We start from the raw sequence: 25,601 nt of genomic DNA on the forward strand, positions 1-25,601 counted from the left end.
TACAGATATTCTCCTTAGCCAGACAAAACCAGCAGCTTTTGTTACCTGTAAACTCATTTCCTCTGGAGATCTGTGGTGACTCAGGTATGTTTACAATGGCAATCCGTTATTTATTTCCTCATCCACTTACAGTCTGCAAAAATTTAGAGCAGACAGGATAAAATTTAATGAGAGATCAAGTTATATATTTTCTTAATTTAGTTTAATTTCTTTATTACTTGCTTTCTGTTCTTATTTGGAAAATACAGTCTGCACAGTGCAGTCCATGTGTGTGATTATGTCTGCACTGTTTTAGTGTGGGTCTATTCTTTCACAAAAGCAAACAAAAATCAGAGAAAACCCAAAAGAAACACACGAAACACTCAAAATAGAGACTGCGTTGATTTTGAATCAGACTGAAAAGCCACAGCCTGTCAACAGCGTTCTTCACACTGTAAGGAACAGAAGGGTGGGCAAAAATTTGCTGCACACTGAACAGTTAGTGATGTGAGAAACAGTCAGATTCCTTTCTCCTCCAGAGGAGATGATGAAGTTTTAGGAGGCAGTTTCCATTCTCCTTAGGTCAGTTATCTCCCAGTAACAAGACAGGACGCTCATTTAACATATGGGATGGACCAGAACTCTGAATCCCCAGGCTTAAGCATCATTCTTTAAGCTGATATTTTTATACTGGTCCACATAGCTACATGTGTTTCAAGATTCTGAAACACATGTAGACATCCCTGGATGTATTTAAGAGCTGTTTGGATGTGGTGCTCAGGGATGTGATTTAGCAGAGGGTTGCTGGAGTTAAGGTACTATGGTTAGGCTGCGGTTGGACTTGATGATCTTTAAGGTCTTTTCCCACCTGGGTAATTCTATGATTCTATTTTTTTTTTATTTTTATTTTTTTACCTATTGAGAAGAAATGAAAAAAAGGACTTTGAATGAAAACAGGTACAGTGAGACCTATCAAGTAAAACTAATGCAGTAGGGTTTCCTATGTTATATTATCTTTATTTAGTACTCTACTCTTATGTAACTACAAAAGTAAATCCCTTGAAAGTTGTATTCCCACCGACAGCCTTCCTGCTATTTTATTGTGGCATCCTCCATAGTTAATGGTCTATACAGCTTTCTTTGTAAGTTGTGATTTTTCAAGTCCTTATTGTAGCAGCAAAATTGTTAGAAAGGGATTTCATCCTGGGACAGTCTGGAAAACGAATTTTAGTTTAAACTAGTTTACCATGTCTAAATTACAGGCAGAGACATATTTCATTTTTCAGGTTTTATCCATCTTCTTCTTTAATAGGCCGATTTATTTTCTGTTGGAAACTGATATGCTTCCTCTGAAGTTTGTAAAAAGAATGTTGGGCTTCTGTTCAGAGTAACTGTCTCAATAATCAAACAAGGATTATTTTACAGCTTTCAGTGCACTGCAGATCTGAGTCTGCAATTATGCTTGTGCACTTTTTCAAGCTGATGGCCAGCAGTGCAAGTTTATAATGCGTGAAGGAGATCTATAGATGCTTTGCATGGCAAAGACAGAAACAGGCTCCTGACTTTCTGACTTATTGTGGTAGCTGCATTGTATTTCCTTCTTGAATTAACATCTGCATCACCTAAACAGTAATAAAACTCCCATAATTTTTCATATCTAAGAAATTGTTATGCAGGAAAATGGCTCTTCTGCTTCTTCTACTGGCCAAAAAATGTAATAAATAGATTGCATGTTTCATGGAATCTCAGGTGTGTGCCTACTGAAGACATAGAGCTCTATGCTGGGTGCCAAGCTGCAATACTAGGCACCAACTTATTTGACAACAGCCACAAACATGGAAAACAACAGCACTTCTTTTAATAAAAAAGCCACTCAGAAGAAAATCCCATTCTTTTGTACAAGCAGGCAAGAAAATGTGCAGTAATATGACACATACACAAAATCAATGTTCATCTGCTATTTGGGACAAAAAACCTGCAGTTTCTGACAGTGATGTTGTGTGGCAATTTTGAGTTCTCTAACAAGGGCACTAGAGCAAGCCTCAGGTTTGGCTTTTTTTGTGGATATATTTCTGCATCTATGACTTCATAATTTTAAAACAGACACCAATACAAGTATCTGTAACACAGAAAAAATTCCTACCTCTCATCAGAATTTTTTTTTTTTTTCAAGAAGGATAAATAATTGATTTTACAATGTGCAAGATTTGACCCATAATTTTAAAGAATATCAAATAAATAGGCAGATAACGTACTTATCTGTTTACTCGCAGAGGAGTCTGATGAAATTCTGTTCTTTCAGAGTCCACCTGTTAATTGGAGCACTGTTACAAATCAGGTTCTGCAGAACACAGCTATCAGTTGCATCTTGTTCGTTCAAGTGATATTGTGGTTCTGCCTGCTGAGATGTAGTGCACATCTGGAGGGCAGAAAAAATGTTAGTTTTGCTTGCTTCATTGAAACCATTGTGTGCCTTATCTGTTCCTTTTTGACATCAATACCTGGGCTTTATAAGTGTCTTTTGTAAACATTTAGAAGTGTGTCATAGTGAACTATTGTTTCAGAAACTGTCTTTGATGCATGATGAAATGATGAAGAACAAAATGTTAAAAAAAAAAAAAAAGAAAATTAAAAAGTTAATCATTAGTTTTATATAAATGTAAGCATACTGTACATTTGTTTCAAATATGTGCATATTCAGTGATTTGATTATATTTTCATAGCATTCTTTCATTTCCATGTGATATTACTGAACTTTATGGTACATTATAATCTGCAATATTGCTTATGGTCTAATGCCATTTAGATTTATATTGAAAGTTCACTTTTTTATTGCAAATTACATGCAGTTACACTGATTATTACATACAATAAAATAATGCTCCCCAACAGATTTTCTGACAGGATCCTCTTAAAGCAGTCTATTTCATTACAGTTGTTTTTCTTCCCCTTTCTCCTCCTTCTAGTACAACATTCTGAGAAAAGCAATTACCCGGCTGTGAAACATATTTCTCGAACAGCAGGATCTGGCTTACTGGCCTGCTCCTTATATCTACAGAACTATTCCAGCAATGCTGAAAAGACGGAAAATACGTGGATCTTTATCATCTTCCTTCTAGTTAAAGTGTGGGTTGTTTTTGCCCAAAGGCTTTTATGGAGGGAACTTAATATTTTGTTTATGATTTACATTAATTTCTCCTCTCCTATGCCCATGTGATGTTAAATCATCCAGTGCTTGGCTATTCATTAATCATGAGTGTCTATATGTTTGTGATGGAGAGAAAAAAAATAAGGCTTTCAAAAAGATAAATATATATTAAAAAGTCTTTGAATAAGGTTGTATAGTTTACTTTAGACATAAAACATGAGGGCTTGATTTGTTGTCAGGAAAATAGGTAGTTTATTTATTTTTTCAGTAGATGTAAATAAATATCTCTCCCTTCCTTCTGCACATGGGTTGATAAACAGTGATTCCTTTTTGGGGAAATTTAGAGAGGGGAAAACTTGTTTTGTTTTGTTCTCTTTTATTTCCTGGTGAGAGCTAACAACAAATGTACTAAAGCTTTAAGGCGGAGAGTCTGAGAAAGGATTCAGTCTCTGCAGAGATCAGGTGAAGAGTACATGTTTTTCCTGTTTATAAAAGCATGTTTAAGACCCGTTGTAGGTGTTAGCAGGGATTTGGGCTGTGATGTGGCAGAACCCCCATGTCCTGCCACGTCACAGCAATCTCCTGTGCATTGTGAAGTCTACCCTGGTAACTTCGTAAAATAATTCTACTTCCAAATCAACTTGGACTTCAAAAAAAGTAGGTTACTAGTCAGCATACCACAGGATAAAGAACTGAAAAGCTGTCTGTGATTAGTAAGTGAATATTTTCCAGTAAGTGTAGTGAAGCTACTATTTTGTTCCATTTCTACTTATGGTCTGTGATGAAATGGTTTATAAGTGGAATAATTTGTTCAATATGTAGTCCCTTTATTTTTGCATTTATCTCCACTCTGTGTAGTAGAGCAATCCAAATGACATGTACCTGAAGCTGCAAATTGAATATTGCATCCTAGTTATTTGCAATATGATAAAAATATTCAATCAGTGCTAAATAAAATAATGTATATAATCTATCATGAGAGAAGAGATACCTAACACTGTAAATTAAAGAAGTATGTGTTCTTAAGATATCAGTAATAAATTAAGAGTGATTTTTGATGCATCACACTAGCTGAAAGATGTCCAGCTTAGCAAAAATATCTTAAAAGTAGAGGAGCGCTGTCACCAAAGCTTGCTGATATGGAACTTGAAATATAACTGGATACTAATCCCAGCAGAACAAATGATCAAAGTCCTATAAAAAGCAATGTATTTTTATTAATCATGAAACATTCTTTTGAAAAGAAACTGGAAGAGTTAAAACTTGATATTTAGTTGTTTAAATACTAACAATATGAACCTAGAGTCTGAAATAGCTTTGAAAAACATCAAACTAATAAAATATATAGTATGGTATGACATCTATGTAAGAAATGCTATGATATATAAACAATCACAGGCTGCGTCATACCTAAGGGGCCAGAGAGAGATCATCCCGGTTACTGTACCCCAAAAGCTGTATCCTGGGGTTATTTTGTTTGGAAGCACAACATCCACACCACACGCTCCCCATTCCTACACCTTGATTTCAATTGGAGGAATGTCTGGCAGGAGGGCAGAAAGTGAGGAGCCTTGCTTGCACAGTGGGCACAGTCCCTCCTGGCCCCTAATTTGGTTAGATGCCTGAGGGAAAGTCTGTGCTCATCGGAGGTGTGACTTTTCCAAACAATATGAGATGATCTAATAAAAGACACTGATTCTCCCTGGGAATCTTGTCTCTAATGTAATCATAGACATCTACACCAGTTGTTCTCTTTTTCTTTTGTAAGGGATGCTCAGTTGCTGGCTCTTTATTGTTCGCTTAGCACTTTCCTTAGTAGCACTATTTGCTGTCACCTGCATTACTTCCAGTTCCCAGAAAGCCAGACTGTCCTTACACCTTCTCCCTGCCTTCATCTGGGGCAAATTATCCTCATGCCTCTAGACTTTCTTCTTTTTTTTTTTTTTTTGTGTGTGTGTGTGTGGGGGGGGTTCCATCTTCCCTCCCCCAAGTTTCTCTAGAAAAGATGCATCATCTGCACCCTAAATCCCGTCACTTTCCACTTTCTAGCATGCTCAGTGCCCTCCTACCTGCCTGAATACACTCTAGTCCCTGACATGTAATCCTTCCATGCCTCCTGTTTCTGCAAGTTGATTTCTCCAGTTTATCTCCAAGGGGAATTCTTCCCAGGAAGGCAAGGAACAACCTCAGCTAAGGAACATTTAATTAAAGACATATAAGGCTGTGGTAGAAGTACTCAAGTACTGCTGATGTTTGAAAAATCAAAAATATAGGCATGTCCTCTCTCCTTGTCTGGTCTTTTCTCTATTTGAGAGTCTGATTTTTAGCAACCTTCAGGCTGGACATGTATTGTATATGAAAATAAACCACTTCAGTCTCCTTGCAAGGAGTTGTTCATATTTTTTATTGACTGTAGTCAAATTGTGAAAGCACCCGTTATTATTGCAGTGTTGAGTTCCCCCTAATTTCATTTACTTTTCCCATTCTAGAAGTGTTTGCCATTAAAATAATCTAAACACTTTCCTTTTCTCACCTTCCTTCAATCACATTTGGATTTTTCTAAATCTCTTCCACATGGTGCTGTTCATGCTCATGTTCATGCACTGGATACCTCCTTTTGCTTAATGTAGTGTGATATCTCAAGTAAGAAGCAAGGAACTCTCCAACAGTGTCAGTGTTTAAATCCAGATTTATCTTCACTCACATTTACAGCATTTTCCCTTGAAAATTCTCTTCCATCTCTCCTTGTGTGGCATTCACTGTCATACAAAACCTGATATTAGTTTGGTGTGCTTGCCTGGTTTCCCTAGAAACCTTTCTGAGTGATTTCCTGTAAAGGAAATTATCATCCCACATTTAGGAAGGTACAGTTACAACTGAATAATGTTTTGACAGAATTATCAAAATTAAATTGCACACCTTACTTTAGCACCACTTCTAAATTAGCCTAATTTGTATTTTCAAATTCTAAATGCCTTCTCTTCAATTTTGTGCTGCAGATCAATGTCCATCACGTTAAGAAAGTCACTGGTTGAGGAATGGTCATGGCTAATCTAGGCAGAGAAATATTAAATGCAGGAATTTCATTTTACAAATGTGATTTTAGAATAGATTTATGTTAAGAGTTTTGGAGTCTTTTTAAGTAACAAACCAGACATTTGCATCAAGCCCAGGAAATGTTGTTATATCAATTCTAAATTTTTGCTACTAGAATTTATTTCAGTAGCATGCAATATAGGTGAAGTTACACCGTGTCAGAGTTCATCCTCCACTTCAGTATCAAGAATTAATTGGGGATGTTAAGACTTTGATTCTCATCTTGTAATCAGCAGACTCACATCCACTGACTGATGAGTTTGAGACTTCAGATACCATGGGTTTTGCAAGCAATTCAGACACAAAATAGAACCATTTGTTTGATGTTGCTTTCTTGAAAGCATCTTTAGCTGATGTATATCTGTTGCTTTATTACTACTTTTGCACTCCTCTGTACAGAAATACATATGCCTTCTGTAATTTTTTTTTAATGACAGCGTGGTATTGCAGGACTGGCCACATCTGACAGCTCTTTGCTTGCTCAAATGTAAATCAGATTTTATAAAGCCTGAGATAAAGAGTTATTATTAAGGAGCATTATGCATGATGTATTAAGATAAATAATATCTTATTCTCTGTATTACATAATGATACCATATATAATAAATTAAAAATATTTTTTTACAACTGTTCATGGCCATGAATTCATTATTCGAAATAATCCCGTACATTCTGAATCTTTTTAAAACTAAGTCATTTCTAAGGAACTGCTTTCCATAGGACTGTACTGTAGGCATCTTATATCCAGAGATTATTAAATGTATAAAATTAGAAGAAATGTCCTCTTAGACTTTCTGCTGCAAATTAAATGAGCTGAGCATTTCTAGTTTCAGATAAATCTGGAATTATTGGTCATATGCTAACTTACAATAATTATTCCATCAACTTACTTTATTTCTTGTACATATTTCATTTGTGAAGAAAACACATTAAGGATGTCTCATCACTGCATCACTCATCAAATAAGCAATGGAAAGGCCAAGGCATGCTTTGATTCTGTGAGCCCCTTAGTGGTCAAAATGTATGAGATTAAGATGCCAAGTTTCCTTGCTCTTTCCCTCCTGCTGTATTTACTATTATGCTTTGTCTGTGATGTCAATATTTTTAAATATACTTCATAAAAGAGTTGTTTTGAAATTCTGAGAGAAACCTATTGAAACTGGGATTAATTCCTGGACATAATACACATTAATTAAAAGCATACTAAGATTGTGTTTTTGTGGTAAGCTATACATTACAAGAATCCTCCCACTCCAGCCCCGAAAAAAGAAAAGCTTAATCACACAAGAGACTTATAGAATCACTAATCTGGAAAAGACCATTAAGATCCTCTAGTCCATCCTTTGACCCATCAAACGATGCATCTTTTAGAATTGGTGGTAAGATGGGTGGCCTTTTGAAACAAGAATAATGAATTTTATATCCAATAAAATGTAAAATAAAGCTCTGTGTGCAACTAAAAATGTATACATATATGTACATATACTGTGATATGTTATAATGTATATATAAAAAAATCTTACAAATTGAAGTTAAATATTCACAGTTGGCAGCAGGTAGATGTAGCAAGATGGTATGGATTATTAGTTCTGTGCTTTTACTTGGTGTAACCTAAAGTTCCTGTGTTAAAAGAACAGCAGCAACATAGAAGCTAGAGATGCTGGGCAGTAGAACTTACATGCTTGAAGCTTTCTGTTAACCAATGATCACTGTTGTTTTTCTATTTTGAAAGCTCATTAGTGCTTTTGAAATGAATACATGAATGCTGGAAAGAAAAATCTTACTACGTTTGCTAGTAATTTACTTGCTGACATGGGTCTATTATAATGTAACATAAATTAATATACTGTCATATCATTATTGGTTTGAATTTTTCAGCATAAGGCAAATCATACGGTCAAAAAGAGAGAAGCAGTATCCATTAGAATTCTGACTTTTTAAGTAAGGATAAAATTTTAATAAGTTTCTTTTAAAGCTAATGCAAGAGAAGATCTTCTGATTTTGCTCTCCTGAAATTATGGAGTTCCTATGCTTTTCAGATGCCACTAATTTCCAGGTCACTAGTAACTATCTTTCCATAAAGGTAACTGATTTGATAACAGGTGGCTTTACTGGAATAAAGCATGGAAATCTGGAGAAGTCTTGGTATTCTGATGGGAGATACTCTCTTACTAGATGATTCAAGTTGAAGAGAAGTGCTGCATTAACATAATTCTTATCCATCAGTCTGGTTCACACCTATTAACATATTTCAGTGATAACTAATGCATAATATTCTATAAAACTCACAAACCTAAACAGATGTTGTATGGTTTCTATAATACTATATAAAGCATAGCTTTAAATACCTGAAAATTTCTGCTGTTGCTTTTTGTCTTTATGTTCCAGCAACTGGAAAGCTTCTCCAACACATTCATGTTAAAGACCTGCTTTAATGTCAGAGACACAACTCTAATAAAATGTTCAGTGTCTGAAACACCCAATATTGTTATATTGTATCCAGCTTAAAATAGGAAATATACAATTTTAATTTGTGGATATAAAGCTTTTATTTGTATTTTTATACACTGTCTAAAGAATTCAGCTGTCTTTCACTGTGAACAATGCGTAGTTTGTTGAATTCATTATGTAACATGTCTGCTGTTTGTTTTCAGTGTGTTTAACAGTAAATTTGTTGCTCTTTCTGGTGAATGTGGTGTCATTAGACCATTACTTGGTCATGCTCTGCAGAATTTTACTGCATTATTGTGAAATACTATGAATTGTCAGAGACAAAACATTCTAGCTAATAATTAGTGGCTTCTTATATGTGATACTAATTCATAAAGAAGGTTCCACCATGTTAACAATTTCCACACCACCAGTGTAATAATTGTAACACCAGCTATCTTCTTTCTGAGGACTTTTTGTGCAGTTAATGAACCTTGATGGTTAGTTCTTTTACTACAAAACATATGAGAATTAATGAGAGCACTGACACTATCTTAAGTGTTATTTAAACTAAGCAATCTGGAATGTACCTTAGATGTAAGAGTTTGTGATGAAGACAGAGAACAGGTTTGTCTTTCACTGGAAGAAGTCTAAGGAAGCACTACAAAGAGAGCACTGGAGATTAAAATACTTTGTTTGTCCAAAGAAATTAAAGTTAATTAAGTTAAGTATTGGTATGCCAGTCTATCCTTCAGTTGTATATGGAGTCTGTAACTCCCTTGGCAAAATGACATGATTCAAAAGCATCATGCTTTAGTCGCTTCCGTCTTTTTATTAAAAATGTTCTAGAAGGATTAATCAGAGGTATATGTCTAAAAATATTTGATTTACATATTCTTCCGTAAAGTTTTAAATAGCAATAAAAATATTGGATTTGCTCCCGAAGTGATCTTTGCAGTTTTAAAACAAAAAAATGTAAACATCATAATTGGGATGACTCAAAATGTGGCATTTAATTCATTGAATTTTCAAAGTGGCTTTCAGTTTAGCTTTGTTTAATAGAATTTTTTATAATAAGTTTTATTAAACTTATATTTTTAATTTAAAATGCATAACTACATATCTGGATTTATCTATCTATCTATCTATCTATCTATCTATCTATCTATCTATCTATCTATCTATTTATTTATTTTTCCTCAGGGTATTTCTTCATAAGCACTGTGTAAGTTTAAGAAAATGTTTTGCTAAATCTTTATATACTTTTTCTTTTTTGGGGGATACAAAAGCATGTTGCTTGCAATACCAGTATGTGTTAGGGTGTATAGAGTATACATTAGAGCTAAGCAACCAAATGCAATAGTATAGTCAAGAGTCTACATATTCTTAAATCTTTGTGGAAACAATTTGACAGTTTGCAATATTTTTTCTGCATTGGTCCATTCTGCATCCTGTTACACAATGACAGAAAGCTATGAAGTTAATTGCAACAGTGAACCGGTAGGCTTCACTGTGAATAGCTGCTGGTAGCCCATGTTATGCATCTGGCTGACTTTGAATTTGGCATAGCTTTCATAAACATACCCCAGAGAACCAAAACAGCCCACATGTAAAAATTACCAGCTGTAATCTATTTTTAAACTGTCTTCACTTAAATTACTGCCAGCATTTGGTGACTGTGGTTGAAGAATTGCTTTGCCTGGTACAGCACTGTGAAGGAAAATGTATCTAGTGAGTATTCATAGCTCCAAAGTATTCACCTGGCAATCTGAGTTCTGTCCAGAAAACCATCACATGAAACCATGTTAGGCAGCTTTTTCCTCATTGTCCGTAGGCATTCTGCTATTCATACTTTGGATACTGTTCTGAAAATGATGCCTCCTATTTTATTATGTTGGCTCATAACATCCAAGGTGGATGTTGGTGGTATGGCAGTAGAAGCTGACCCTTCTCACTAATATTCCATTTTGTTGCCATGTGACAGATGGCAGTAGAGGGGAAGTAGGACAGAATGGCATCTGACATGGAAGTGTGTATGAAGCAAAGAGGTATCATTTTTCTTCCACATGGAAAAAAATTGCACCCACTGACATTCATTGATGTTTGCTAAATATTTATGGAGACTGAGCAGTAGATCTGATGTGGGTGGTGCATTTCAGTAGTGGTGACAGCAATGTGAAAGACAAACCATGTTCTTAACAGACATGCACAGATATCACACCTCAAAAAGAAGAGTGTCAACTCGTCTTCGCATATCAGTGAATTACAACTGGGGAACTGTATACAGAGCTGAATGTTATCTTCAAGGTATTGGAAAAGATGGTGCCAATGTTGGAATATTGCAATGTTAGCACCAGGTTAGTCCCACAAATGCTCACACAGGAGCAGAAAGAACACTGTATGCAAGTTTGTCAGGACCTACTGAACCAATGTGAGACTGAAGGTAGCAGTTTCCTGGCTCATATCATTACTGGTGACAAGGTGTGGTATCACCACTATAAGCCAGAGTCAAAATGAATGTCAAAGGAGTGGCAACAGGCAAATGCCCCATTGAAGAAAAAGTTCAAGATGCAGCCCTAGGTGTGTAAAGTTATGTGCATAGTCATTGGGATAGGATTTCCTGGAACCCAGACAGACAACAAATTCTGACCACTACATCAAGATGCAGACTAAGCTGAAGGATCAAACTTTCATGATCAGGCCAGATATTAGGTGCTATACCAGTTTGAAAACAGTAGAGCACATTGCCAATCTTGGCTGGAATGTCCAATCACATCCACTGTATAGTCCATATTTGGTGCCGTCTCACTTTCATCTGGTGAAAGATGGACTGCATGGGCAACATTTTCCTAGCAATGATGTCATCATAGTAGCTATGAAATGATGGGTCACTTCTGCTATTGCAGAGTTTATGGTGGTAGCTATATTGAAAAAGCGTGTTCTGTAGGAGAGTTTACTCTATCAGATGGTGTTATTATGCACTTTGTTGTAATTTCCATGGGAATAAACAGTAAGCATTACTTCTGGAGCACCGTATGCATATAGTTAGTAATCTGTGTTTCAATTATGCTTGCACTGAAGTATAAAAGCTCCTAATGTATTTCAGCCTACCACATCATACTTATATCTGTTTTCCTTTGTCTAGAATATAGGAATTATTATAAAAATTGCAACAAAGATAAAAAACAAACAAAAAAAACAACAACAACAACAAAAAAAAACAACAACAAACAAAACACATTAAGGTTTGTGAGCAAACAAATATCAGCTGTTAGTTGAAGCATACATCATTTTCAGTCCGTCACATCAATTACTGTGTGATCTATCACAGATAGACATATTTTATGTATTTTGTTGGAGTACATTTTGTATCAGTTTTGTGTGGTGTAAAAGGGATAATTCAAATAGAGTTGAAATAGTTGCTACTAAAGAAGATCCCTGCTATGATCAAGGCCTATGGATGCAATTTGGAATGCAAAATGTGTGAAGGACATTTTAGTTATAATTACTGATAAGTAATCTAACAGGAAAAGACGAAAAAAAAAGCACACTGTTTTAAACAGAAAATTGCCACAATGAGAGATTACGTGAAATGGTAATTTAAATACCCCCTTTGCTTACTTAGATGCTTTAAGACTTCCCCACCTGCTGGGTGCCTGGAAGTATGAATAAACATTGGAGTGCCAGGATTCATGCTGCTATCTAGATTTCTGCTGAGGGACAGGGTGTTTTCTGACACTGTGGGCTATGCCCTCTTTCAAATGGAATTGTGGATTTAAAAAAAAATAAAAATAATAAAAAAAAAAGTTTTCTTCTTTGTTGTTCTTAGAAGAAAAGAATTTTTTACCTAATCCTTCTTGAAAATTGTAGGGTTTCTACAAATACAAAACATTAAAGAAGTATTATAGTAGTCCATACTCTGAAAAAAGGAATGTAGTTTAGGAACATTATCCCACAAAGGGAATATATGCATTCATACTTGTGAAAATTATCAGAAATTGTTATTCTGTGGAAGTTGTGCTCTCTCAAAACTGTTGTTTTGAACGACCTGTACAGACAACAGTTTGCAGGAAAAAAGCAAGAAGCTCAAAGCAAATCTCTTTGTAATTCAATTATACTGGGCCAAGGTGGCATTCCCATGGTGGCAGTCAGACAAATTAAGTTCAAGGAATAAGAGTTCAGGCATTGGAATAATTCAGGGCACAAGAAATAAAATAAAAATGTATTTATTTTTTTACTTGGTTTCTAATAATCATCTTATTGCTACTGTGAATAAACAAAAAAACAAGAGAAACACCTAAAATAAAAATTAAAGATTTAAGAAAATACTTTTCATTTGTATAATGTTTAATTTGAGGAACTTGGAACTCTTTACAAATAATAACTAGGATTAGGATAACCCAGAGGATATAAGCAATTATTCTAATTGGTATTGGCATTAGGTATATTGAGGCACGGAATAAGCTTTTATCCATGGCAGTCTATCTTCAAAGTTGTCTGCAAAATTTAGCAGCATCTTCTTACTTTTAACACGTGATAATAGCCATGGAATTTTAAAACATGGGGACATATTAAGAGATGGCTGTTAGTGTTCACAGCAGCAAAATACCACAGTAATCAAGATACTCTCAGTAAAAGGGAGAAATGAAAAGCTGCTGTGGTAGGTGATGTACAGACAAATTCAAAAAGCTGTTGATACAAAAGGGTTACTACTTTGTCTATCAGAGCAAAAGCTGTCTTTGCTGTGCTTTGTACAACAGGAAAAATAAAAGTTCTTATCTGAGCCCATCAGGATATAAGAGACACAAAGACACAATTTCAGAAAAAATTGCTTTGTTGAAGAAAAAGACAAAATGGTATCCAATTTCTATTTTTTTGTCTTACTCAGAAGATCTTGCAGCCATATACAGCACAACTCAGCTGAGTATCAAGCTGTTGTTTCCTGAACAGACTATGGATTAGTTTATATTTCTGTTACTGAAGTTATTTCACTATATATATACAAACAGCTACTGATGCAGGAAATTGAACTTGAGTAAACTTATCACTAACTAAAATCAGTGTCTCTTATACATCTTAAATCTTTTCAGCTTCCTTTGAAAGTAAGTTTTGTGGATATTATCATGCCCTAAAGGATATGCTTTTTTTTTTTTTTTTTTTTTTTTTTTTTTTTTTTTTAATTATTATTACTACAATTACACCTTCACTTTGATGTGCTGACATACTGTGTTGCATTCATCACTGTAGTAGCTTGATACCTCCTACTCATAGTGTATCCTCACAGTACTTCTGTGATGTTGAGCAGATGGTAAAATGAGTCACCAGGTACAAAGCTAGGTCAAGATTGGACAAGAAGACTATGATGAAGACTATGACTTAGGTCGTACTCAGCTTTCTTGCAGACCCTTCCTTCATGCTTTCCTTGGAACCATGAGAGTGTCCTCATGTGGGAGAGTGGACATAGAAGAGTCACCTCCCTTCTCTCTGCAATCAGGAGAAAAGGGTATCCTCTGGTGGCTCTTGTCTTAGGCAAACATCCAGAAATGATGGTCTGATTTGGCACAGCTGAAAACTACATATTATGGAGTTCTTAAATTATGTTGGCTATGAGACTGTCAAAAACAATTCTGAGGAAGATAAAAAGTGTGACTGTCTTGTGCTTTCCCTTACTTCAGCACACCTTGCCTCCTATTGAGCTCAGTCTGCAGATGATTAATTTCAGCCTATTGATTCCAGTGGCAACTGCTACAAGTGTCTCTTCTTGGATTAGCTTGCTGGGTTTGTAAGGACAAGGGAGCTGTGAGTGATGTATTACACCGTTCCTGCGCAACCCTTTGCACAAGGTAACTGTCTGGCACCACTTCTGTGAAATGCGGAGGATATGTCTGAATGAGGCAGCCTCTTTTCTGTGAATCTTCTCCTAGAGTGAGACACTTGTTTCCTAGTCAACTCATTTGGAAAGTATGTTGTCTCTGGTACTGGAAGCCTGTGTGGCAGGGGAGGTGATGGTACCTAATTTAACACTCTTAAGTGACGCTGATCTTTAACATTGTTAAACATGTATTCTATTAGCCATCTAGTCTATCAGTCATGTATTAATTTGCGTAAATTGTAAACACATCAGCATGACATGGGAAAGATCCTCAGAAAATAAACAAATTGACCTTTTATGTTAGTGCTAACATGCAGCTTTTTTGAATGTTGATGGCTGCCTCCTCCCAACAGTCTCTGGAATCTAATTTCTTCTTTTCTTACCTTCTACTGTCCTTTACACTCCTTTTGTTTATTGTTCTCAGGGAACTGTTACTATCATTTTGTTTATTAACTTGAGACAGAAATAAATTTTTTTCAATGAAAAATGTATCTTTTGGTATTTGGATTTATTTTGTTCTTATACAAGAGATGCTCTGAAAATAATGCCTCCTATTTTATTATGTCGGCTCAGAAAGCCAACAAAGGAAGTGAAAAGTACAGAGAACATACTATTTTTGGCAATTTTGATGCAAATAACAATTGGTATTCATTATGTTTCAACTGAACAAAAGGTTTCAAAACTAGATGTATCTTTGCATCTTAAGAATGTCAACATTTAAAGAAAAAACAAATTAATGTCAGAAGCATAAAAGTCTAGAAAATCTAAGTTGGATAAATTATTAAAGTATTTTGTCTACCTTTGATTATTTTTTCATTCCTATGGATGCATGAAAATCTCTGATTTTGATTTACTGTCTCATGCAAAGTGGCATGTTTAATTAAAGTCTTGAAGTTTTCTTTACTAAAAGGAGTTTCTTCTGTGATTTATTTCAGAATCAATTGGAGTAAATTACAGCATTGATGCATATCAAACACAAGAGCTTGAAAAAAGCTGAACTCTGCAGAAGAAATATCAAGGAAATTAATTATTTTGAAGTTTGGAAAATAAAAGGTTTCTCTCTTTTGCAGTTAAACTAGTTTCCATTTCAAAATAGTTTCCTATAAAATCAACAACTTTAGGAAATAGTAGTTAATGTATATTGTTCAATAATTCTTGGAACAGTTTTACTAATCCCTTCTGTTCATTTAAATAATCTCACTTTAATTTCTGTTCTCCTGTGAAATTGCTGAGAACTACTATCAAATTTATATTTAAAGATATACCAAAGGAGTAGGTGAGGGAGAACATATTAGACGTGGCAAAAAACTTGCATGACTGAGGTTATCTGTAAATCTCCAGCCATCTTTGCAGTTCATTGTTAGTTTAGGGACTAATACTGAAAAAAGAACAAGAAAACTTTATCCAAACCCCTTCCAGCTATAGCATCTTTGCCTGAGCTAACCTATAATATTTCATTTCTCCTGCAAATGTCTGCTCAGCCTTTCCCCTAGCCTTTTATAGTAGGGCAGTCCTATAGGGGTACTGAAAACACCAAAGGCTCCTAGTTTCCTATGAGTTTATTTTCTAATGCTTATGTATCTTAAGGGTTGCAGAATGTTTGTGAATTAATGTGTTAAAATATCATTACTACGCATACCAAGTTTGTCAGTCCATGCTGTGACTTGCAAGCATCTGTTTTTCTTTGTTTTTAAGATATCAGAGCAGTCACAGTGGTGGGAACAAGAAAAAATCTGCTTGGAATTTGTTCACCACCTGTAAGGTGGAAAAGGAGAAGATTATGGATGCCACACTGCAGCTCTGGGGCTAGGAGCTGAGAGTTCTGCTTCCTAAGGAAGACAGCTTGGGAAAAGTGCAGCTCCTGGCCCTCCTTGAGGTCCAATAAACAGGAATCTGACTTCACTGGCAAATACACATTTAGGATGACATCAATAACATCAGTGGCAGTAAACATAATCTTGGGTTTGAGAAGCAAACCTGCAGTTCAGCAAAGTGTTCTAGGTGGGTTGCTGACATCTGCCCTAATGAGTTTGCATTGAAGTAGTCAACATGATGAAACAGCGCAGAACAAATTACATCTAAAACAAACCAAGGAAAGGACATAAAAACAACCAAAACTGTCAAGCCTCTTAGCAAAATAATCAGAGGAGATGAGCAAACTAACGGCTGATAAGCTAGCAAGTACAATATCAGTCTTCAAGTATGTAAAAGGTTGCCACAGAGAAAAAGGAATATCTAGTTCTCCATGCCACTGTTGAAGAGATAGGAATTAGTGTAGGCACAGCTACCCCTGCTTTTGGACACAGTCCATTGTCAAGACGACTCTCATACCCCTTTCCAGCACAGATTTTTTTGTGGCTATGATCCTGATCATATCAAAATGAAAGAGTTAAGAAAAGAGAGAGGTTCTGCATTTTAAAAAATTTGCAGTGTTGGGAGACATGCTATGGATTAAAAGTAAGGAGGACAAATACAGAATTGCTCAAGGGCTTCTAGTGATATGGGTCACTAGCAGAGGATATTAGTAAGGTGGCATCTTGCAAACAGCTCTGTATTCTCTCACCAAATAAGAGCTGATGGCAATATTCTGATTTCTAAAATGATGAAGTATGGGAAATGCAATCTGGGGGAAAGATCCTTCAAACTGTTTTTGTCAGTTGCTCTCTTAAAGATCTGCAGTCTGAAAAAGAAGGGAATACTGCATAAAGAGGTTGTCCAAGGAAAACAAAATGATACCTTGAAAGAGGATTTTCAAGGAAACTAATAAACTGGTATTGATTTTATTATTTTGCATGCAAAGAAGGATATGCTTCAGTCTCTCCCTAGGGGCTTCAGTAAGATATAGCCTTGTTTCAAAAGATCTTATGGTCTAAATTTTAAATATGAAATGATGAATGAGGATGACATGTAATAAGAAAGATGCTCGAGTAAAAAGGGACAAGAAGCATGGTGATGAAATGTTGCAGGGCTTGGGTTAGGCATAAGAATAAATTGCGTAAGATTACAAAGAAAGATAGAATGGTGAGCATGTTGCTTTGCCTTCTCTGGTCAATAAATAATTTCAGTAATGCAGTGAATATCATCCATCTTTATATGTCACATCAGGGGATATCAAAGACCTAAGATTTGTCTCCACCTGACTTTCTCTACAGTCTCTCTCACTCACATTCATGGTGGCTCAGCTTCCTTTGTCCAGAGGCCTTCCTGCTTTGTCAGGCAGCCGTGTCCTTCCCTGACACCACTATTGTGCCTGAAGCAAAGATGGGCATTGCGCCATTGGTTTCAGTGAAGCCAGGATTTTGCTTGAGCTAGGAGCAGCATTTTGCCCATTCTTGGCAGTCCAGCCCTGCTCGCTCCTTCTGCCAGAGCAGCAGAGAGAAGCATCTGGAAGCAGACTGTGCTTCTCCTTCCTGATGCTACTTGACACTTCTAGCAATGAGCCCTGGTGTGGTAGTGGGTGAAGAAATGCTGTGGAAACATACTGGAGTGAAAACCTCAGTGAGTGAGCAGAGGGGTTTTGTCCAGAGGAATATTCTGATAGTATAAATTGTCACAATAGACTCTTGCAATTGAATGTAAGCAGTTACCAGGGATCAAAATAGGTAAGAGGGGATAAGGCACCAAGATAAGACTGAAAATTGAAACGTGCTCTGTGCACAAGCTGAGATATCTCATGGTCAAAACAGAAGGATTTAGCTTGTTTTCCCCATGTAATTCGGCAGATTCTGCATTGTCATTCTTGATTGTGATGTTCACTATATCAGAGAACATGACATTAAAAATAATATCACTTTTCTTCAGCCACAAAGAATCTTCCATCTCCTTGTTATTAGGAATACAAATGCGTGCTTCATGTTTTAAATTAAAAATGGCAAGCTTATTAATCACTGAGAAAGTCTACATAATTACTCATTTTGAAATATTAGCATTGCAAACCTTTTCCCATCAGTATATAAAGCAAACACTTCACACTGACATTTTGTTGCCAGATTCTGGGTTTTGATTAAGGCAGGCTTATGAGCTGTTTTTGTTGTTTCTTTTTTTCCACCAAACCACTAATTCTCTTTTGACTATAGCTACGCTTTAGCTTTCACATTTAAGTTAAATATTAAATAAAAAGTTTCTTTTGTTGTAATAGAATATCAGAAACACATGTAACTTTTTTTTATTAAAAATTCATTTATTTGACAACTTGAAAATTACTTCTATGTCAGATTTGAGTGGACTGGTTTGATTTACAGCCATTATTTGGAAACTTGCATTCACTGTTTTTAAAGAAAAGCTGAGGTTTATGCCTATGCAGTACAGAAGACAAGGAAAATATAGATGTACTATTTCATTAATTTAAACTTCTTCATCCTTCTGATTGTTGATTGCTTTATTTGTTTGTTTGTTTTAAAATGCTTTCCCTATACATTTTTTCAAATTTTTCATCTTAACAAACATTGTATGTAATTAATAGAAAACAGCAGTTGTGAAATATATCTGATATAGCTCTAAATTGCTCCTGCATGCAATTCCTTTATCATTCATGTATTTGTTCAGGTTATCTTATCCTTAAAATCAAAGCTATCTACTGATCCCTTTCAGGCTTTCTCTACTGGAGTTAAGAGCACTGAAAATGTGTTTCAGGTTTCATGCAGAGCAATGAGCCACACTACAGACATTCCATACTCTGCCCTAAGCTCAGGTCACATGAAGGCTGTCATAGTCCAGGGCAAAAAAACAAGCTGCCTTCTGTCAACCTTTCTTTAACACTGAAAATCCAATGGTTGGAAAATACATTTGGGGTTTGACTAGGAAGACTTTGGTTCTCTGATCAAGAAGGAGATGTGGGGGATGGGGCAGGCATTATGGAAGAGTGTTTTTTCTCTGTAGCAAAACTCTGATTAATGAAAGAGGGTACCTTCCACTAAAATATTATCTAATGGAAGTGTGGACTACCTCCTTTCCCTGCCTGCTCTTTCCTCTCATTATCACACTGTAATTTCTACTGCACCTCTCTCTACTCATCCCTCATGCCTCCCAAGTCATAGCTTCAGGTGATCTGATCTCAACTGGAAAACCAGCGTAAAGCACTTTTCTTATGGGGAAATTTGAAGATGATGAGTTTAGGTATTTTCTTAAACGAATATAGCAGGTCCTAGTCCTAGGCAGATAAGGAATACTTAACAGCTCGTACAGTTAATATCAACATGCATCACTAAACCTCTGAGCAATCTGGTCTAACTAAAACTCTCCTCCTGTAATCAAGTTAATATGCTGAAACATAAGCATTTGGTTACATTTCCTATGAGATCTGCTTGCCGCCTGTGGATAATGCAGTGCCAGGTGGAGTTGGTTTGGGTACTGGAAACTGTGCTGGAAACTGCCTCGCTGTGTGGAGCAGACTAAATGATACTTGGACTGTACAGTATAAATGATTGAACATTAGTGTTCATTCTTGCACACTCTAAATGCTATTTCTAAGAAAAACTGTACATTGAAAGTTTATATGAGATGGAAAATGTGATATTTTAATGACAGCCCCAAGTGATTTACTATTTATAACATAAAAGCAGCATAAATGTATATTATAAAGGCTTCAAGCTTAGCTCTGATCACTTATCAGTTTACACAAGTATAGTATTTACATAATTAGCTATATGCTTATTTCAAAGAAAATCAGCCAGTGCTTATGATGAATCATCTTTCTGCTGAATTTCCTAGACAGAAACTATGTCTGAATTGAACATTTTTAAATGTTCCTAGCTAATAATTTGAATGACACTTTCAAAATCAGTTTAATCACTAAGTTAAATAGGAGGCTTACTTTTAACTTGATGGAAAATTTATACCATTTTGGAAGATTAAATTCTCTAATTTCTGAAGGGATGCTGAGACTAAAATGCCCGTTCCAAGTTGCAAAATTTAACTCAGACTTTCCTCTAAAACAGTTCATACTACAGCATAAAATCTGATTTTCTGTTAGAGTTTGTTTTATAAGTTAGGAAGTCAGTGTTTTTTCCTAGAACTGTTTGAAAAATTAATCTAATAAAGTCTCGATTTATGCATTTTTTTTTCCACAGTGCATTAAGACGGCTTGTCGATATTTTGAAGCAACCTTTCCCTTTAAGTAGAAAATAAATACCTCTGAAAGTTTCAGTTAAAGAAGACACAGAGATACAAACAGTACAAAATTAGAAAGGAGAAAAATTGATCATCTGAGGATGTATAGGAAAACAAAATTACAGTTGAAATCCCCAGCTGTAAAATCACTGTGTTTTGTTTTTTTTTTTTATTATTTTTATTTTTTAATGTCTCACATAGGGCAAACAAAAAACAAAAAACAAAACAATAACAATATGAGTCACCTTTGCCAACAGAGAATGATTTTCTTGATCAATAGACTAACATTTCCCTCTCTTTTTGTTCTACCTGCTGTGCAACTGAAGATGGGAAGGAGAGAAAATGTTTCAGTAAATGAGACAGAAGGGGAACATTATTTATACAATATTTAGAAACACATATGCTATTTACCTCTGTATATATTTGTATATTACCGTCTAAAAAGATGTCTTGATTTCTGTGAATGAAAGTAGGGAAAAATGATAGTGTGGTGTCCTCCTAAAGATAGTAAAAGGTTTAGCTTACTATCCTGGGTCCTGTCAGAAATCAGGAAAGGTCTATATTTCTGGGGATGTTGGCGTCCCTTTGTTATTTCAAGGTCCTGAGTTGACTGAATTGACTTTCTCTTCTTCTTATCCTGGATTTTGACTCAAAGAAAACATGATATCACAGCCCGGTGCTCACTGGAATCCTTGGGAATTAACAGGTTTCCCAAACATTATGATACTTGGACCTTCTCATTTTTTGTTTTATTATAACCACTATTTGTAAGACCTAAAACACCTACGGAAATAGTTTAGAACTTGGTAAATTAGTAAAGAGTGCAGCCAGGCACAATATCCAAATTTTAGCTTGGTCCTTTTGAAGTCAAACTGGAGTGAGACTTCTAAATGTGTTAAAAATGACCTGTTCATTTTTGTCTTCTCACGCAACCAAACTGCATGTTGCACAGACAAGAGTACACATGTTCCTGTGAACTTCAGTGTTTAGTGTCAAGGTAGTTTAATCCCATCTGATCATGATCCAGCTTGGCACTTTGTGGAAATGTTGATATTGCTGAATATGCAGCTTGCAATCTACATTGGTTATTCTACTGGTTAATGCCTACTAAGATGATTTCTCTCCTTGGTTGGTCCTTGCTTGGCCACTTCTGCCAGACAACAAATGGGACCCGAGGAAATGGCCACAAGTTGTATCAAATGAGGTTTAGACTGGACATAAGAAGGAATTTTTTCTCTCAGAGAGTGGTCAGGCACTGGAATAGCATGCCCAGGGAGGTGGTGGAGTCGCCATCCCTGGCAGTGTTCAAGAAGTGTCTGGATAGAGAGCTAGGAGATATGGTTTAGTGGTTTTCTGTAGGTGTGGTAAAGGGAGGATGGTTGGACTAGATGATCTTGTAGGTCCTTTCCAACCTTGTGATTCTATGATTCTTAGGTGTCTTCAAATGTGAGTGGATCTGTATAGCTCAGTCCACACATATTCAGGCACATGGATAAATTGCTTGTCTGGAATTAACCAATAAACAAATAATGCTGACAGTATAATCCAGATTGTTTTGTCTAAAATTCAGGTTTCTACTTCTGTGTCAATAGTTCAGATGAAAAAATATAGTGAATGTTAGAAGAAAAAAATTCAGGTAAGGAAGAAATCAGTCCAGTACTGGGAGTTTAGGGAAAACTGAAACATCTTGGAGGTTTGAATTTCTTTTTGTTTTGTCTCAAACAACAACAACAAAACCAGAGCTATTTGAAATCAAGGGAATTTATTTTTTGTTAATTAGAATCTCATTTGTGTTATTTACTGCTTCCTAAAACCCTTTCCATATGGGTTGCAAGAGTCTGGATGAGAGAAGAGGCTGAGCTGGATTTTGAGCATGTTTTACCACAGAGAGCTGTTTTCAAATAAAGGCAACATCTGAAGTATGATAACTTGGAAAATTACTGCAAGTTTGGTCTAGAGTTTACATTGTCAGTACCTGAGTAAAGTCGTAATGAAATTCGTTAAGGAAAACGGTAGGTAGCAATTGATGAGAAAGGTTAAAGATGGAAATCAGAATTAGGATAGTAAAAAAATAAAAATAAAAAAATAAATTGCAGTCATATTTATTCCCCTGAGTTATGTCTGTGGGTAATTTGCCTAGGATGAAACTTGCAGTTGTCAGTTCTATGGAAAATACTCCTTTCCCAAGGGTTACAAAAATGTTCCTGCTTCTATTCTGGTGCTAATTAGCTCACTGCTTCCCTCCAAATTTGCCTGTATATTTGCCTGTGTGTTGCAATATGCTATATGCTTGAAAAGTCTTTTAAATATGGAATGATCACTCAGCAGTGACCTATGTTTCTCAACTTTAACCCTGAACAGTCCATCAGAAAGTATATTGTGATGACCTGTTTGCCAGCATGTCCAATATACTTATGTTACTAACAAGTTGTTGAAGTGTAAATCATGTTTATCCTAAATGGTTGCTGTACAGCAAGATCATGCAATAACTGAATTAACGCATTAAATTATTCACTTTCTTTACAGAAGTGAGGTTGTAGTGTTTCTTAACATTTGCATTTTTTTTTTAACATTACTTGTTCAAAAATGTTCACTTTATATATATATATACATACATATATACATATATATTTTCCTTCATTTGACTTGGTATTATCATTACTTTTTGTCACATATTCCGTGAAAGTAAGACATATATATCCATCAGTCTGTTAATGTTTACTTTTACATCAAGGAACAGACTTCAGTTGGGTTTCTCTCTGTTACCTTGGAAACAAATGGAGGCTTGACTTCAAGTAGCTAACACTTGAAATTAAGGGTGGAGCTTTAATGTTGCAGTACTTATTATGATGCGGAAAAGGCAGGCAATTCTTGTAAAGATTATGCCTTATTCCATTTGAAACAAGATGGAGTCTAACTAATATGATAGAAACTGCAGTAGTTTCATGTAGTGGGTTGAAAGTAGTATGGAAAAATAGCAGTTACACTGAGGCAGCAGTCTTTGACTTCTGAAGTTGGTTAAAACAGGTCTTCCTTTTGCAAAGACTACTTGTGAAAAAGGGTAATTGGTGCCGTCCATTTTCTAATCTTGCAAATATTGAAAGAAACACAATATTTATAATTGGCAGTAATTGTTGCTGTGTGCTTCCATTGTTCAACCACCCCCCCTGCCCCAGATTCTAGTGTTGCTCCCCGCTAGGACCAAAAAGCCACTATGACTCAGCATGATAGATGGCAAAATGACGTTTATTGGGGGTAATTAACACCTTATATACTTTAATCACTTCATCTACACCCCCTTGAGTGTACGTTTGAAATGTGCGCCCAAGATACATCACAAGGTATGGGACGAAACAGGGGAGGTACTGCCACGTCACAACTCGAATCTTCGTTAATGCCTACAACAAGTAATTTTCAGCCTTACCATATATAGGTGTACAACTTTTAATTTATGTTAATTATTTATTTACAGTTTTCCAGTCTGTTCATGGACTGAGTTAAGTAAAGTTTCAGATGCATCTGGGAATATCCAGTAGATAAGCTTTTCTTCTCATTTTTTTTTTTATTTTTTTTTTTCTAAATTTCAATTGAAGTAAGTGAGAATTTGGTCAAGAATTCCTCTCTAGTAAGTCATTTGGATGAAATGATATTTTGAAATGTAGTTTGGATAATGAAGATATTAGAATGATGTACATTATTTGGGGTTTTGTAGTCTAGTTTCTACTGTTATGCTTATGTAGTGTAAACAATAGTATTGATACATATTCCTATCTAGACAATTTCAAAGTAGGAAAAATAAAGTTCCTTGATATTATGACTTTGTTAAATTTTCCATAATAGAATGAGATAAAGGGCCTTTGGGATTTACAGGGATTTGAATTAATCCTCTCTATATTCTGGATGTGCTGAGAACTATTAATATACCCTTTTTACAGTGAATGTAATTAGGCTTTCTTTCTACAATTGCTAAAACCTGATCTGCATGCTATTTGATGGCTCAGGAGTGCTAATTTCATCTGGATTAGGAATGGACACACAATGACATTTCCAAAAAATAACCACAGCATGTACATAGAGTTTATACTGGCCTCATACTATTATTCTGGTTTTATATGGGCAGCTGGTAGATAGGCAATATTTGAGCATCCTTCAATCTTGACAAAGTAAAGCTAACTTGTCAAAAAGAACTTCAAACATATTTGAACCAGCAACTGGCATTTTCATGTGGTCAATGATTTGTGTCATGAATTTGTGATGTTTTTGATCTGCCAAATTCTTTCAAAGCTGGATTTGCTTCAGTATTACCATATTGACAGCTTTTGGCAATACATTTGTCTTTTGGAGAAATTTAGTACAAATAGGAATAGGGAAGATTAATGCCTTGATGCTGTCTTCTATCTCAAGGCATTTGTTTGTAAGCATGATCCCAACTATGAGCATGGGGATAGGCTTCTTGCAATCAGTAGGATTGCAAGTGTAACCCCAAGCCAAATTAGAATAAATTTGCTTCCAACTGTGTGAGTGATGAAAAGTAATTGATTGGATGATTTTGGATAGATTTTTCTATTAGTAACCACCTTTCTAAATTTTCTCATGGCCTGTCTTGATCTGATTAGGAGCAATTAAATTAAATTTAGTGTATTCTTGACAAAACGCATATTAGAATCTTGTTTGTGCTGTCCTTAAAAATTTGTATTCATTGTAAACAATGTATAGTATTATGAAAATACTGAAAAAGGGCAAGAAACACTAATCCAAACAACGCTGATATTTTAATTAATCTAACCAAGACAATATTAATTACATACATCATAAAAATCCTGATGTCACTCTGCTTGTTACCTTTGCTTGATCTGTTGCTCTGATCCTGCAAACCCTTCTTTGTGAAAGCACATTGTATTTGACTGTAGTATATATTTATGAAGACAAGCAGACTGCTCAGAGAGATTTATAGAATCAGTCCCTAAT

At 35.5% G+C, this 25,601-nt stretch overlaps 1 protein-coding gene across 1 annotated transcript in view; it reads left to right on the forward strand.

Annotated features, from left to right (window-relative positions):
- Positions 1-25,601, forward strand: part of NALF1 (NALCN channel auxiliary factor 1) — a 427,267-nt gene that overhangs the window by 32,729 nt on the left and 368,937 nt on the right. The window lies entirely within an intron of this gene.

This window comes from Excalfactoria chinensis, chromosome 1 (assembly GCF_039878825.1).
Source record: "Excalfactoria chinensis isolate bCotChi1 chromosome 1, bCotChi1.hap2, whole genome shotgun sequence".
Lineage (NCBI taxonomy): Eukaryota > Metazoa > Chordata > Aves > Galliformes > Phasianidae > Excalfactoria > Excalfactoria chinensis.